Source organism: Pan paniscus, chromosome 12 (genome assembly GCF_029289425.2).
Source record: "Pan paniscus chromosome 12, NHGRI_mPanPan1-v2.0_pri, whole genome shotgun sequence".
NCBI lineage: Eukaryota > Metazoa > Chordata > Mammalia > Primates > Hominidae > Pan > Pan paniscus.
This window is the reverse complement of record NC_073261.2, coordinates 109903279-109920646: the sequence shown is the minus strand read 5'-3', so window position 1 is coordinate 109920646 and position 17368 is coordinate 109903279. Positions and strand designations below refer to the sequence as shown.

General features: G+C 47.3%; 1 protein-coding gene across 2 annotated transcripts in view; it reads right to left on the bottom strand.

The window, feature by feature from the left end:
- CYRIA (CYFIP related Rac1 interactor A) overlaps window positions 1-17368 on the bottom strand; it is a 110406-nt gene that overhangs the window by 58488 nt on the left and 34550 nt on the right. Inside the window, exon 2 of one of the 2 annotated variants that reach the window (XM_034952647.3) lies at window positions 9685-9840. The gene's annotated coding sequence lies outside the window, so the exon portion shown is untranslated. The remainder of the gene's footprint in view (window positions 1-9684; window positions 9841-17368) is intronic. The other variant, XM_034952648.3, reaches the window with a different exon arrangement.

Sequence of the window (17368 nt, the reverse complement as noted above, 5' to 3'; positions counted from 1 at the left end):
GGAAATGCACATAGTTGAAGACCCTCAATTCATGATATGTACCCCCGAGCCTGCTCTTATGGACAGATGGGAGACGGACAAAGGTACAAGTTGCTCCCATGGAGGATGTCCCTGCAGGAAATCTGCAATCTGCAAGAGAAGGCAGCAAAGTCCTCATGGAACTTCCCTGTTTAGATTGATAAGCCAAGACCACAATTAAACCAAACAAACAAACGCACAAAGTTTATCTCCGAATTTCTGTGTAAGCCCAGCCTGGCTCCTGATGACTCAGCGATGCTCTATCCTGATTTAAACTTTCCCCTGTCCTCGGGGTTCCCAGGCTGCTGTCTGTGGCCACACAGTCCTCTACATTCGAACGCTTTGCCTTTCACCCTCTGGAGAGCCTGCAAGCCTCCCAGACAGATCAAGCACTGTTTGGGCTATTTCTTCATTCCACTTGAAGACAGCAAATTGTGATTCCAACATGAGGTCTGAGTTGCTCCCCAGCTCATATCATCTGACAACCCAGCTCAGCTACACAAAATAATCTCAGGTCCTCTGGTGCTCAGTGGAAGATGGAAAATACACTGAGAGGGAGCGTAGAGACACCCGGTCACCTGCCACGTAGCAGCTGTATGGCCTTGGCAAGGTGCCACATCCCTCTCCACAGCTGCCTTTTCTTGAATGCCTACTGGATGCCAAGCTCTTTGCTGGCTCTTACTCATCTTCAAAATCTCTCTGCAGAGTAGTGCCTTTAGATAAGGAAACTGCGGCACAGCAAGATTCTGAAACTCATGAAGACCATTCCCTTCTGTGTGACTCCATTAGATGGACTGGATCAGGCTCCAAACAGGAGCCAGTAGTTCTTGTCCATAAAGGAGCTCTGGCAATGAATTCTGCATAAATTGTTTCTAACCATGAAATACAAAATGGCTTATTGTTTTTTCTTTGAGTTTTCTAGGCTCTTACTGCTCTGAGCATGGTCTGGAGACTGGCACCCACCTGGGAGCTTATTACAAATGCAGTCTCTCAAGCCCCACCTCAGAACTGCTGAACGCAAGTCTATGTTTTAATCGAATCCTCAGTGTCCTCAAGTTTGAGAACCACTGCACTTGACTAAAGATCTGAAGTCCCAGTGTCATATCCCCTTCTCTTCTGCCTCCCCCAAGTAACCAGTGGTTGTTTTAGGATTGGTCCTGAAATCCGGAGTTCCTCTCCTACTGTTTTAGTATGCATTTGGTTTTACAAGTGGGCCCCTTGATTAGTTCCACTTGCACAAATGAAAGTTTACATTGTAACCAGGGATAGGACCTACTGAGTCCCCACTGCAGGCTGGGCTTTGTACTAAGTGCTTCACATACAATATCTCAGTCCTTGAGCTGGACTAGATGGCTATGAAGTCTTCACTCTTTCTACAACCAACACTGCCTCCACTCTCCCAGCCTGTTTGCAGCGATCACCTGCAAATGAGATCGCACAGAGGTAGACCCAATGATCCCTCAGATCCCTCCAAAAATAAGATTTATGAAATTTCCAAGGTTCAACTCTCCACAAAATATCTGTTATAATAGAAAATCTAGATCACTAAATGCAATGCAAAAGCAGAAAACAGTCAACCTACCCATTGCAGCTATTACTGAATGTTACTGTAACATTCGGTGGCTCAGTGACGAGGCAGCTGGCCTTTCTGAACCGATACCAGCAGCTCTACCACTGGGATATCCCTGGTGCAAACTGGGAGGTGCAGACGGGACACAGGGCAGGCGCCCTCCACAGGCCCAGGGTTGGCATGGCGACGCCTGGGACCATCTTCACTCCATTCTTCTCTTCCGTTTCGCTCGATTATCGCTGTGTGAGATCCTGCCCCAGAAGGACAGAGCAATCCTGAGGGCGAGGCCTGATGTCGGGGGAGAACAAGCCAGTCTTTGTCAGGTCCCTCAAGGGGACGAGGCCAGCCTGCCTCAGGCTGCACACAGAAGAGGCCTGTGCTCACTTGGCCGTAGAGTGGTGGCCTGCTCTGTCCTTCACGGTGGGAACCCGCCACTTGAACATTCTACATCTCCCTCCTCCTGACTCCAGGGCTGGGCAAAGTGGAGGGATCTGCTCCTGGGGCCTGCAGGCATTTGCACTGAAAAGGCTTCAAGTAGAACTTACTGCTCACACTAGCACCAAAAACTCTTTGTTGAACAATTCCTCTCTCCCCTTGGCTGGTTTCCCACTATCCCATTCACAATGACATCCTTCCCTACGTCACCCTTTGTCAACTCTCCAGCCTTCCCTGGCTCCCCCGGGCTCCTGCTTCCACACTGACTCCAGGCCTCTCACTCCCTCTGAGAGGACTCCTCGCTCAGAGGACCTTCCTGCCTCTGGACTCCTAAGACCTTTCCTTGGTTGTCTGAAGGGCACAGATGGTGTCACACACTAGGGATGTCTGCCGGGTGTTCATCCTGATATCTGTCAGGATGCTGGCCTCGGCTTTGCAACTCAATCATCCAGGAGATGCTTCATAAATGGTCAGCAAGTGTTTGAACCTACGTTGTACTGCAGACGCTTGCTTCTAATAGAAAATTCAACCGAGGCTTTAAGTCAAAATAAAAATTGCTAACAATCACAGAGTCCTTACAGTGCCCCAGGCACTTTTCCAAATGCTTGCCTGTATTAACTCAGGTAGTGATCCCAGAACCCTTACAAGGTTGGTGCTATTAGTCTTCTCATTTTAGAGATGAGGAAACTGTCCTGTGAAGAGGTTTGAAAACTTGCCCAAGAGCATCTGGCTCCAGAGCCTGGGCTCTTAACCGCAGCACTACAAAGGATTATATCAAGACCACAGTTAAAGCAAATCTTACCTGAAGCCCACTCACATATACAGTATTTGTTTTATGGGGGTCCTGAAACTAGCTATGTATGCCTCTGCAAATGTCATCAAGTTTCTAGGCTCCTTGTATTACACATTATAGCAACTGAAGACAATTGATAGATGGCTCTTCCCCTTCTTCCTTGATTTGCAGCATAGTCAAGCCTTTGGGTCTGGAGACAGGAAAGAGCTGAGGTATGAGAAAGGAGGTCTTAAGAGGAGCACCGATGACCAAGTGGGGTCCTTAGAGGAAACACTGGCCAAGTTGGTTTCAGCAGTCACGATTCTTCATAACTCCTCTGCCAGTGTGCACCTGGCCCCAACCCCCGGACTCTGCCTACTACCGGGTCAGTGCAGTCTCCATCCTGGGGCCAGTGTGCTGCCAGCTTACAGCTCCAAACAGAGAAAGGCAGGCTTGCCATCAGGCCTAGGCCAAAACCCCCTACCAAGCCGGTTCTCCTAGATTCCAACCCAAAGCAGGAACAAAGACAGGGTTGGAAGAAGGAGAGAGAACTGAACATTGTAGCTGCGCCAGAGCTCTCAGCACAGGGCTGGTAGCTGCCTCATTAAGGCCTGCAGCCAGGAGGGTAGGGTACACGCTGAGCCCCTTTCACTCTGTGAGCCAGATCAGCTGTTGTCTGTTGAGGGCCGACAGAGGCCTTGCCTGCTATGAAGAGGTGAGAGGTAATTTACCTCCCTCCAGCGGGGCTTCCTGTTGGTGGTGATTTAAGTGCAAACTCCACACCAGGGTCCTGCCAGGCCATGTGGGATTCAACAGCCCTCAAGGACTCTTTTGGGAGTTGGGTATCTTAAAGACAAGTTCAGAGATGGAAGAGGCTGCATGATCAAGCCCAATTCCCTCATAGTTACGATGAAGGGAGGAGGGCTGACCAAGGTTAACTGGTGACTCAGTGGCAGTTTGGATTAGAATCCAAGTTACCCCAGATATCATGGTCACTTTTTGGTTTTCTCCCTCTCTCCCTCTTTATTTATTTTTAAATCTGCATCCTTGTTGTACCAAGAAAGTGCCACAGAGGGGCAGCACTGTGGGGTTTTGAAGGAGAAAGGAACTCTTTCCAGCTGGGCTATCAAGTCAGGCTTCCTTGGGGAGGTAGTCTTTGGTGTGGATTCTGAGGACATGGAGGACTACAGAGCCCAGGCCAGGATGAGAGTGTGCTCGAAACTGCCTCAGTGCAGGAGCAGGGCAAGAGGATGCTGCCTCTAAAAAGAACACTGCCCCTTTCTCTCTTCACTCCCTCTTCCCAGCATCTTCTCTCTTTCTCTTTTTAAACAGTCCTTTTGAATTTCTCCTGACATAAAAGGGAATGCTCACTCCCCCCTGGGTGCAGCCAGGGTTTTGGAGAGAATGGGGTCAGAGAAAGCACTTGTTGAGGTCTACTTCTCCTTAGAGGAAGAAGAGAAGAGCCCCAGGTCATATGTCTGTCCCCAGCCCAGCCCATTAGGAAGAACAAATAGGGCCCCTAAGAACAAGAAACCAGACAGCCCTGGCTGTAAGGAGGGCAAGTGATTCTAAATGCATTTTGGTAAAGAGCATGTGACAGAGCTGCCCTTGTCTCCAAAAGACTCCATCAGAGCAAAGCACCCACCCCAAAGCCCCTCGCTGTTGAGATGTTTATGCCAACTAGAACTGAGGCATGGTTAGGTTTAGAGATGACTCTGTAAGGAGGGATGGCTGCCCAGTCTCTAGAAGTAGAACCAGCTTCCTTGTAAGGTGGTGAGTTCCCCATCCCTGAAAGCATGTGAGCGGACACCCGAAGGGAAAGATGTAGCTTTCCGAGGGCTTCTAGACATATGCTGCTCTGACCTCACTGCTTGCCCGGTCCTGCATTTTGGAGTCCAGGTGAGATTCAAGTCCAAACACAATGCTTAGTTTCATAATTTCCTCCTTGGTCTGCCTGGAGCCCCATCGGCTTGTGGAGAGGGTGATACACAGCATGAACAGTGAAAGAGGGGACAATTAGACCAGAGTTTGGATCCTGATGTCCTCACAGCTGTGGGCTTTGGCCAAGCCACTTCCTCCCTGAGCTTCAGTCTCATCTTCTGTACCTGGTCCCAGGCTACCTCCTGGAGCTTGTGAACATCCAGTACCATGAAGTGCAGAGATCTTGGCACAACTGGGGAGGTGTGCAGGTGAAAGATTAAGTCTAGCCCATCCATTCATCTTGCAGCCAGCAGGGGTGATGGGAGGTCAACTGCACCATGCTCTGAGCTAGGTTCTAGAATAAATTCTACATAATGTACACATATATACATACACACATATATACCCATATATACACACACGTAGGTACATGCATATGTACATACACACGTACATAAAACCCTGTGTGTGTGTGTGTGCATATATAGATATATATATACACACACATATACATATTCCACCCCAAGGGTTCCACCCCAAGAGTTCCAAAGGGAAGGTAGCAGGGGAAATACAGTTTTCACTTAGAAGAAGCAGACTCAGGTCTCTGTAAAGCTGCATTTTACCACCAGAGAGCTATGGTGTAATCCATGCTGTTAAATCAGTGTTTCTGGATGATGAAGATGAATTCCTCCTCCTTTCTACTTCTTTTCTTGGTCCCCTTACCCTATTCTGCTCACTAACACCTCCATAGGGTCAGAGAAAAGATCAATTCAAATTAGTCAATTTGCTTCTTTTTAGTCGCTGTTGGGAACAAAGTGGGAGGATGAGGAGGTGGCCACTAATGGATTTTTGAAAAGCAGAGTTGAGGCATTATCTGAGCATGATGAGCAGGCTGGCTATTTCCTCCTCACCCATGACAGAGAAATGAATGTTGGCCCTTATTTATAGAGTGCAGTTCTGTACCTGAGCATCTCTCTTCCAGCTCGCAACTCCTACTCATCCTTCAATGCCCAAATCATATGGCTCCTTTTGGAGCCTTCTCTGACTTTCCTGGGCAGAGAACACATTCCATCCTCTGCATCCACATCACTTTGTTCATGTCTGGGTTCTTGTCTGCCATCTGCTCCTCTGTTGGCTGCTGCTTTTGTCTTTGTCACGTGATTAGAAACTCCTTGAGGTGCTGACCTTGTCTGATTTGTCCTGATGTTCACGGCCCAACACAGGGTGTGACCGTTGGTAGATACTCAGATATTACCTGTTTAATGAGTGTGTAATTTCTAAAAGAACACTCTGACTTTAGTATTCAGTGGAGAGAGGGTTAAGGAATGGATATTACTCATTCATTTTCTGATGGGAAGAAAATGTAACAAGACCTAAATCCCATCATTTCTACTAGAATAGTTTAAGTTTTTGCCAGCCAATTCTAAGAGAAACAAAACTTATGTCCTAACCATTTCACAGCTATCTGTGTACTAAGACTGGGCATGAAATGACAAGTTTAGCATTCACTGCAGCACCAATGGTGGGAAGGGTCATTGTATGCATCTGCTACCCACAGCCATCTCATTCAGTTGATCTGTGTGAACTTATTTTACAGCCAAGGAAGCTATAATCTTATAATAATATATGAAAGAGATATAAAATAAGCATTTTAAGGAACCGGGGTTTCAAATAAAATTAGGCTCTTTGCCTCTTAAAACTCCAATCCTAATAACTCATCCATTTTTTGCTTAAAAACTGTGAGCAGTTCTAAGCTGTCCTCAAAACAGACTCAAACCACTTGGCTTGGTCTGAAAAATCCCTGATTCATACCCTCACCTCCCTCTCTAAATGAGTCCCTTGGTCTCTCAGACTCACCTCTCCACATTCCACAGTCTCAGGAGGGAGGTGAAGGTGCACAGGATTCCCCGAGGCACAGTCCTTGCCTATGTGTCTCCATCTCCCGGCCTGGAAATTCCTAACACCCCTCCCTGAAGCATCTTGACCTCCTTGGTTGGTTCCTGCCTGGCTACATCTCATCTCTAGGACTGAGTGCAGACAACCTGCTCCCAAGAAGCTTCCATGCTTCCACCCCTCAATCTGGGTCAGGGACTCCTCCTCTGAGCTCCCCAAACACCCATTCCTAATGCAACACTGATCAAAGTGTGTTGTCTAGCCATTAGTGCGTCTCCTGGTAAAACCAGAAGCAACTCAACTGCAGGGGCTGACCTAGTCCTCATTTATCCCCAGTGCCTGGTACAGCACTCACATAGAAGAGGCACTCATATATGTGCTGAATGAATGATCCGCCTTCTACCCTGAAGGCGAGAAAGACCAATAGTCTATCATGTAAGTAAATTCCAAGAGAACAGGTGAAAGTGACCTGTAGGAGGTTCCAGTGGAAAATTCCTACTCTAGCAAATTGACTCTATGATGATCAAATTAAGACAACTGTTTACATCAACCTACTTTATCGATGCAACTTCCCCAAGAAACCTTGATAGCACCAGGCCATGGAGTCCTAAGAATGGGGCCCAGACTCATTAATCTACAGAGTCCCAGTAGCTAGGGCCCAGTAAAGATTTTTGAATGAATGACTAACACTACATTGGGAAAGAGCTCTGGGGAAGAGAAAGGAAGGGTAGAAGAATCTCCAGAAAAGCCAGCCAGAACATAAACACCCAAGTCCTTTCTGCCCTCGCTTCATTCCACAGGCTCCTCATTCCTTCTGCTCCAATCCTACTGGTCACTCGAGATTGGGTAAAGCCCAAGCGCATTCCCTGCTCAGAGATTTAGTTTTGGCTCTTCCTTCTAGCCTTGCTCCCTCACTTTCTCCAGATGCTGCCCAAATAATGCCTTATCCAGAGGTGTTCCCTGGCACTGTATATAAAATAGTAATGTCCATTTCCCTCAACTCTCTAGCTCTCTGACTTAGCTTTATTTTTTTCTGCTTTATTTTTTTCATAGCACCTAATACTACCTGATGTAATACATGCATGTTTGCTACTTGTTGATGATCCCTTGACCCTACTTGAATGCAAGCTCCTTGAGAACAGGGACTTGGTTTTGTTCTGTCCCGTATCCGTAGCACCAAGATAGCGCGAGCCACCCACTGCATGGTTCATGTTCCATGAACATCTATTGACTGAATGGATGACTGGGTGAATGACTGCCTTAGAAAAGCTAACAGGCAAGGAAGAAAGCCCTGAATGAGCATGTGCTTGGACCCTGACTGTCTTGCCGAGTGCCAGGCCAGGATACCTGCCCCAAATCAACTGACCCTTACTCTTGGTCTTGGATGTAGGCTAGTCTGAAGGGAAAAAGCCACCGGGAGGGAATTAGTTTTCAGCTAATACCTCATGGGACAAAGGGCTAGGAAAATAGTAGTTCTAACTTTGGGTATGGCAGAGAAAACCTTCCAATGGCCAGGCTGGAGAGGCAATCTGGCTAAAGTCCAGGTGAGAAAAGGCTTCTATAGATGAAGAGCTCTGAAATAAAAAGGCTGTTAACAGTTTCTCTCCTTTTTAAATCGTTGGGGCTTAACAGTATTTGTGGACAAGGCCTGTCCTAGATTTTAGGCACAAGGCTCAAATGAAATCCAGATATGGGATCAAAGCTATATTTAAGTAGCTCTAAAAAAGGGTAGGTAGGGAAAGGAGCTGGTATTTGCTGAGGTCTCCTGTAAGCAAGAAACCATGCTCATGCGTGATCTCACTTAATCCTCAACACCAGCTTATAACATGGAGTGTACTATCCCTACCTTACAGGTGGGGAAACAGAAGCTTGGGGATTTAAAATGGTGATTTAAGCAAAATCACTGAGCCAACACAGAGCACAGCTGAGATCTGAAGTCATGTGTGTCTAAGTCGCAAAACTTTTCTCCTTCCTCTGAATTATGCTATAGCTCAGAAACCACTCTAGAGAAAGAAACCACAAGAGGAAGAAAGGAAGCAGGCATGAGATAAACATGTTCCCCAAAGAATAAGAGTTTGGCATAAGAAACAAGTCTGGGATAAGACAATCCTGGGAATGCAAAACAAGCTTTAGATATCACCTGGTCTTACCTTCTGTCCTATGCTTAGCTTCATGAAATGCTTCTGGTTTTAGTTTTTCAGAAAAGTCAAGGTATCTAGCTGAAAAAAGAGCTTCAAGACAGGATAGCAGAAGATAACACCAAAAACTAGTGCAAGAGTGAAGATGTGTGGCCATCTCAGTGTGTTGGCATTTTTTTCATGACTCCTGACCATGATTCCTTACACTGGGCCTGCGTAAGAGAGATGTGTGAATACACCACAGTCCAGGCAGCTGAACGCTTGACCAAACTTTAGTCATCTGGGAGGAATGTCAGCCTACATCAGGTGCAACTCCAATGAAGACATTCTAGTAGATGTGGCCACATTCCTTGCACATAAGAAGGAAAGGATCCATAAGTGACTGGGAGGAGGGGAGAGAGACGAGCAATAAGCAGACAGAGACATTGCGTTGGTGGTCAGGAAAGCGGGTGATGAGAATGGTTAGCTGCAGCCTGTCTGCTGTAAGCGCTCTTGGATGAAACTTCATGAACTGAATTTGTTTCTAAAGATGTTGTAGCAGGTGGGATGCAAGTCCGTTCTCTGACATGGGATCTAAATTCCATCTCAGATTGGCTACCAAAGGACCTCTCCTCCTACTGTCTAAATCTAGTTGGCTAGCATGGGCAGAAAGGAACACTAAATGATTCTGCAAGGAAAAAGGAACCTAGATCTACAGCTCAACTCTGTTCTTCCCCTGCATGTAATTCTCAGCTACCCTCTTTCATTCCTTAACCCTCAAAAGCCTCAAGATAGCACAGATCCCACTCAGAATACAGCTATAGAACCCAGAGCCTTGAACCTTTTCCTTAATACTTTCATGTCTTTCATAACATAAGCATGCATATGACATACTTCCTGCAGTATAATGATGGTTATCAGTGTGCTACACGTTATAACGAAAGTCAATTGTTTCTTACCTGGAAATATCTCCTGTGATTCAGTTTCACCAATCCAGGCTGATGGGATGAACCAGCTTAGCTGCTGTCTGGCCAAAGTAAGTTGGACTTCCCAAATCAGGACGGTGGCCTCCTAGAGTCCTGTAGCTTTTCTGTCCTTAAGATGGTGGTACCCTGCTAAAAAGGGAATGCAAGTCATGTTACTGTGAGAAGCAATTTCCTATTCTCCACTAGTCACAATGTATTTTTTAAGGAGAGCAGAGAGTCACAAGATCACAGATTATCGGGCCTGAAGGACATCTAAGAGATAGTCTTGTCTAATTCTTTCATTTTATAATTAGGGGATTGAGGCTCACAGAAGAAAGCAGCCTCACTCAGGGACTCAGCAGTTTGGGAGTTGAATCCACATTGGAACATGTCTCTGACTCTCTGGCCTTTGACATATTTTTTAAATGCAGCCACATGGTCAGGCTGACTTCTCAAACAAGTGGTCATTGACCTTGAATGGGAAGTCTTTTTATTTTTTATTTTTTGTTTAACAGATTTTGAAAAAGGGAGGTGGCACTTTTTCCAGATTGCTGTTTTTGTAGTTTCACCCCTGGGAGCTAAATTAGTAAAACAGCCCACCTCAGGCATGTGGTTGGGATGGTTCTCCCTGTTTCTCATTAGAAAAATATTGTTATAAAATACCATGACCCATGAACACAGTGACACAGTGGGGAGTGAGTACTGCTCTTCGGTGAGAAGCGTATGTGGGCCCAGGTCTCTCTCTCTCTCTCTTTCTCTCCATGTTTCAGAGAAACACAGCAACAGACATGAACTCTTTTTCCATGAGTATCATTTATTGCAGGGTTTTTTTCCTGGCTCCTGTGCATTTGAATGGCCACTCCTTTGTGCAGAAAACCAAATCATAGAAAATAGAGGGGAGCTCTCACTTATTAAGCAAATATCTGTCAGGCATATCATGAGAATTGTATAAATATACTTTCTTATTAATTTGTCCTCAAAAAATCCCAGTGAGATACCATTAATTCCATTTTTCCAAAGAGGTAGGAAACCAATCTTTCAAGAGCTAGGATGATCTACAGAGTCAAAAAGAGATACAATGCAGAAGCAGAAATAGACTCATGTCTCCTAAATCTACTTTTTGCTATCTAAACTGAACTATATAGTTTGTTACTAGGGCAAACACTAGAGTTGTCTGTTTTTTCCAATGTTTCAGCTCAAATGCATGAGACAGTTCTTTAAAGCTGAAATCGTGGTAAGGGCATGAAAGATTATTTTTATTAGATTCTCTTTCTGATGGGGGTGGGGGATGGTGGTGGGGCTTGTGGGGGAAGTAGAGGTCTAAAGTCCAAGACTTCCTGCCAGGCTCCCAGCTGGGGCTCCCAGGCCCCCAGAGGCTGGGCTGGTTCTGGCTCTCAGCAGCAGGGGCAGCAGCAAGAGGGCACCTCAGGAAGTCACAATTATCAACGCTCCCTGGCTCAAGGCTTTGTTCCTGTTCTCAGACAACAAGGGACATGCCAGGAGAGATGGGGTGGGGGTGGAGAAAGAGGAAGAAAAAACAGGAAGTGAAGTGGGGGAGGAGGGAAGGAAATGATAGAGAAAACACAGCAACTCTGAAATGTCCTTGGCTTGATGAGAAAGTGATTTCTGAGTGGACGTTAGTGGAGCTGGGCCCTGCATTTTAGGAAACCGGATTGTGATGGTAACAGGGCGGGGCAAAGACGTTTACTTCCTCCAAGCTCAGGGTTGGGGTCCACAAATTCCATTTCCCACCACCGAGCACCGCCTGGCACGGGGCTGTTTTCCACACCTCAGGTGTAGACATGGAGGGTGGTGAATTTCCAAAGAAGGATTCTGGGGTAAGGCCCTGTTCCTCACCTTTTGACTGTGGCTGAGGGGCCAGGCGTGTCACAAAAGGATCTGGAACCAAGAGGAAAGCTCTCAAAGTGATCAGGTATCAGGGAGAGCTATCCCATCCTCACTGGTTTTTTTTTTTTTTTTTTCTCAAATGTCCTCAGAATTGAACCCATTTTCAGTGTGCATGACTGGGATGGATTCACTCAGCTGGGTTCAGCACAAATGCTGCTATTTTCTACCACAAAACCAAGAGGGTCAGTCAGGCGGAACACCGGGTTTCCTCCTGATCATCATTCTAAGACACCTCCTGCTTGTCTTCCTGTCCATTTTGTTGACTCCATTTACTTATTGAGGCTTACAGAAATTCCCCAACTCCAAATGCACATTGTAAAGAATGACAGTCACCTGGTAACTTGAACAACCACACACAGAGATGACCCTAATAATAACTTAATAACCGAATACCACTTCTACTAATGCTAATACTATTCATAGACTCCTGATGGGCACCAGGGGGTAGAGAATGCAGAGCCCGTAAGCCATTACATACCAGTCCCCCTACTCCAGCAGGCCCCCTTTACTGGCTACGCATCTAAGAAGCTCACAAAAAATACAGACCCAATCCAGAGCAGCGGTCAGGAAACTTGTACGGTTAAAAATCTTCTGAGAGGGTTTTAGTGTCACCAACTTGGCTCTGATCCATGGACTAGCATTCAGTTAACACGGACCCCCACTCAGCTCTCACCCTCACCCCACCTTCTCCCACCTTACAGATGCAACCACAAAGGCTCGCCAAGGGCAGGGGCTCACTCCAGGTCCCACAGCTAATGGCCTCCCAGGGATCTGCCCCACTCCTCCAAACCAAACATAGAACAACAAAAAGTCAGCATATGTTTGAGAGGACTCCAAGCCTTCTGAAGCAATTGCTGATGGTTTACTGTGTGAGTCACCCCGGGGCCAAGTGTCCATTAGGGAGAACAGAGAGCAAGGGGGGAAAGAAACTGAAAACTCTCATCTCGCATCTCCACAGGCAGCACAACCTCACATATCACCAGCAACACCAGCGTGCATTTGCTCCCATCCAAGCAGCCACAGGCGGCCCAGGCTACTTCCACAGTGCTATGCCCTGTGCCTGGCCTGGTGGGGCTTCACACCACACAACACAATCAGGAGTTTGCCCTTCTGTAGCACCTGGCAGCCAGTGAAATGCTTTTCCATATCTTTTCATCTTTGCTCATTTTGAGAGCGGTACAAAGCTGAGGGGTAATCACCCCAGTTTATAAATGGAGAAGCCGAAATCAGAGACAGGAGGTGCCTTATCCAGAGTCTCAAAACAAAACTAGGGCCCGAAATAGGCATCTCCTGTCTTCCAGTCTAGCGACCTTTCCCCGTGTCCTGTCCCGCCCCACCCCATTCAGGGGAGGGCTAGGGAAGAGCTTCAAACGTCTGCTGCCTTCCCCTTCTGAATGGCTCTGGAAATAGAAAAGCAAGGCACAACAACCGAAGGGAAGGCAATATCCACTATGGGAGGCCGAAAGGGCCCCAAAGACCGTGTCCCCACCCTCCGGGGTGGGCAATCAAGGGACCCAAAGCCCAGGGTGGGGCATGCCTGTGCCCACAGTTCACCAGCAGCAGAGCTTAGACTGAGTCCCTCAATGCCAGCAGCACAGACCAACACTGAGAAACCAGAAGGGGCAGGTGTTTGGATAATAAAAATAGCTAACACTGATCAAGTACTTACTGTGTGTTGGGCTTTGTTTAGCACTGTACATGTAGTGACTCCCTGAAACCTCATGGCAACCAAACTAGGTAGGCATTATTATTGTCCCCTTTTACAGAAGAGGTAACTGAGGCACAAAATGGTTAAGTCACTTGTCCATGGGATTCAGCTTTTGAGTGATAGAGTCAAGGTGTGAATTTAAGCAGTCTGGCTCAAATTCTGCAAAGCCAAATAGTGGAAAGAAAGAGAATAAAGCAAATACACTAGGAACAGATGACACCTTCCTTCAAAAGGAGAGAAGGAAGAGAGGAGACTCTCCAGGCAGGAAAGACTGACAGCTGCTGTGCAGGCAGAATTAGGAATTTGGTATCTAGTGCCCTCTGGGTAGCAGCCGACCAGTGTCAGGCAACACCAGTAAATGACATCCTGGTGTTGGTGTTTATACAGCACCACTGTGGGAGGAGGTAATGGCTGGGCCAGGGAGGGGTTGAAGGGAGGGCCTGAGATGGGTGGAGGGGATGATGCCTTGGAAAGCCAATTCCTATGTCCCAGAGGGATGGAGCAGCTGGGCAGGCAGGCGGTTCCCTTTCTGCATCCCCAGCACCAGCAGTGCACACATGCCCGGGACACCAGGCTTCGGGGATGCCACTGGGTTTCAGCCTCATGATGCCTGGGAAGCCAGGAAAGACAGGGGTCATCTCTCACCATTTCTACAATGAAGAGCTAAAGCCAAAAACAGTCACGGCCCTAGAATAATAACAACAACAACAACAGCCACCATTTGTTGGCAGGTTATGATTTGTCAGGAAATATGCTGGATGTGTATATAGATTATGTAAAAATGATACCAACTCTGAGAGGTCCATATGATTATTCTTAATTTGCAGTTGAGGAAAGCTAAGTAGTTCTATAAAGGTCAAAGCTAGCAGGCTATGAGAAAGGATCTGAACCACCATTTATCGGACTGTGAGGCCCCTGATCTCACCTCAAAGCCGTGTGTGCTGTGAAATGGTTAAGTGACTTACCCACAACCGTGCAGCCGTGCTAACCCACAGCCAGCTTCTGGGCTGTCAGAGCACATGGGCACAGGCGTTTACTTCCACATACTCCCTACGCTACACATCCACACTAAGTGCTGCTAACCACTTTTATATACACAGTCATACAGTTGGGGTGATTTAATGGTTTATCATCCAAACGAGGATACCTCTGAGAGTGAAAGGGGGCCCTTTTAATAATATTGCTGGGACAACAGGCAGACACCAGGACTGTCCTAGGCATGTAAGAACATGCAGTCACCCGAATACAATCCACACTCCCACAGGCTGGTTATTTTTATGTCCAGTTGTGTTGGTAGAGGACCCTTCTGGGCAATGCCTTGCTTCCCAATCCACACAAATACTCTTTCCAAATAATCCACTCTCCCTGTGTTCACCTGCCTGTCTTCTGAATTCATGGAGCTTGTTGGCCTTATAGATAAACAGGCTGATGCCACTTGGTTATAAAGCAGTCATGTTATGGTTTGAGGAGGCAGGGTGTCACTAATTCAAACAGTGTATTTTAAAAGACTGGTGGGTTCCTTGTGCCCTGGAAGCCCCAGAACCCTAATACCCAGCTGTTCTGATAAGCAGCCTGTCCCTCAAGAGTGAGGACTCTGTGGCTGTCCCATTGAGGACAGCCTGAGACAAACAGACGGGAAACCAGCACGGGAATACAGCTGCCACCACTACTGGACCTGCTGGAGAAACCGCAGTCTACTGGGAGGACACAGACCTGGGGTCCTCAGGGGACAGGTGCATCTCTAAGACAAGGCCTGGCCTTTTTCTGCTGCCAGCAGGCACCCATCATGCGTGGGGGTGAGCAGCTCTAACCTGGTGAGAGATCCTCCCTTTCCCCCTGACTGGGCCTAGTGGGGAAGCAGGTGGTGTTTAAAGCTCGTTTTTGTTTTACTCTTTCCCTAAGAATCTGCCTTCTTAGGAATCTCTGACCAAGAGGAAGGAAGAATCTGCTGTTCTTTTGAAGCCAGGAAATCACTCTTAACAAACTCTCCCATCAATACAGGGAAAGTGCAGAGCTAATGAGAAAGCAGAGGGCATTTGTCAGTTCTCTGAAGAGACCGTTTCTGGCGTATGTTTAATCATGGAGCATCATAGGACCTCGAGGCCAGGGATTTTCAGAGGCCCCAGAGAAGCCTGCCAGCTCCTAGCAGCCCTAGAAACTGGCAGGGCTCTTGGAGGCACTGACGTGCAGGGCTCTGGGCCCTCATCCTGTGATAAAAGGAATAAAGATTTTTTTACCTGTTTTGTGTAGGGGCTTCTGCAAGTGATGATTTTTTGGTAAACAGACCTTTTTGCAAATTAGGCCATGTGCACAGGTTGTGGGAATTAGGGAATGCACTTATCTTCTTACGGGTTACCATTCAACACACAACAGCTGTGATTATGACTATATGTTATAATGTTATTCTGGGGGATGCTTAAGACCTAGAAAAGGAAAGGATTTGTCTGATGCCACCCAGCATTCAGCCTTCCCATGGTGGGAAGCCGAGCATGGAAGAAGCCCAGAGACCAGATAGTGACTAACTGGGAGTGGCCGTGGCTCAGGCAGTCCTAGACAGTCAGAGGCCAACACGCCGGTGATGATGGTGATGAGGCAGAAGATATCAACCCTTATTCACTGAGCATTGACTGTGTGCCAGGCATAGTCTAGACATCACCTGGATGTTCTACCAGCCCTCGCCCCACTCTTGCTGGAAATGGCAGTGCTCCTGTTATCCACATCTTACAGATAAGGAGCTGGACAGTCACTCAGAGAGGCTGAGTGATGAGCTCTGGGTTAATGGCGAGTAGATAACGAAGTGCGCATTTGGACTCACATCTGAGGGACCCCCACCTGGGCCCTGACCACTGTACTCTACAGCAAAGGAGAGGACCCAGGCCACCCTCAGAGGTGGTGTTTATGAGTCATGGGGCAGAGAAGGCAATTGCAAGTGGCAAATGGTAGCAGAACCAGAACAAGAGCCCAGATCTCTACTCCTGGGCTCACAATAGTCCCATTTCCCAAGGCTGTGGTTTAACATCTCTCTGTGGTCTTCGTAACACCTGAATGGCCATTAAGGTGAGTGCACCCATGTTCAGGGCAGGAGAACACCTGCCAAACTGGCTGCAGCATTCAGAAAACTCCACCAAGCTTTTCGATGAGTTCACATTGCACTGCCTGAACACAACCACTGGGGTGGGTTCCTTCTCCTTGAGACTGCATTTTAGAATGTCAGTTACACCAGGTCTCCTTTGAGTGAGGAAGTGGGAGACACATTAGAAACCCAAGGAGACCAGCTTCCTCTTCTCAGACAACCCCAAGCAACAGCACAATTGGATGTCAGACAAAGGGTCATTTTTACCTCCCCTCTTCCCATCCACGGCTCCAACTACAGGAGCATCACCATTAGGGAGGGGTAAGGGGCACACCTTAAGCAGGTTTGAGATGGCAGCAGCTGACAGCCTGCCTTGTCTCCATCAGGAAGGCAGCAATAAGACAAAAACCAACAATCTGGGCTGTGGAGTCTGAGCCTGACCACCCCCAGGTGATGCAAGCCAGGAGGTTGCCTTGACTTGGTCTTGACCCGGGTCTACCCCTAACTTGGCCTTGGCTGGGCTGTGTGACCTTTAGTCAGTCACTACTGTCAGATCCTCAGATACAACACCTGTTAAATGCAGATCATATGGAGATATATACCAGCAAGCCTCTTTGGACTACTTTGAAAACCAAATGAGCTATTATATTTGTGTTCGTGTTTTATCTCCACCATTGAGTGGAAAGTTACTTAATAGGAGAGGTCATGTCTCATTCATCTTTACAAATGATTGTAACTAGCCCAGAGCCCTGCACAAATGAGAAGAGGTGATGGTTGAATTGTAAACTTCAGCTTCTTTGAGGGCAGTGAATAGCCCAGCATAGCTGGGGAGGAAGGAAAGAGGTGGCAGAGATACAGTGAGTAGATGAGTGGAAAAAGAGGCTGTTGTCAGGCTGTGGAGGACTTTACACATACTGATGCTTCTAAATTTCATCTGTAGCTGGATGGTAAGCTGATATCCCAAATGCTTTAGTAAGCATTAGTGGAGG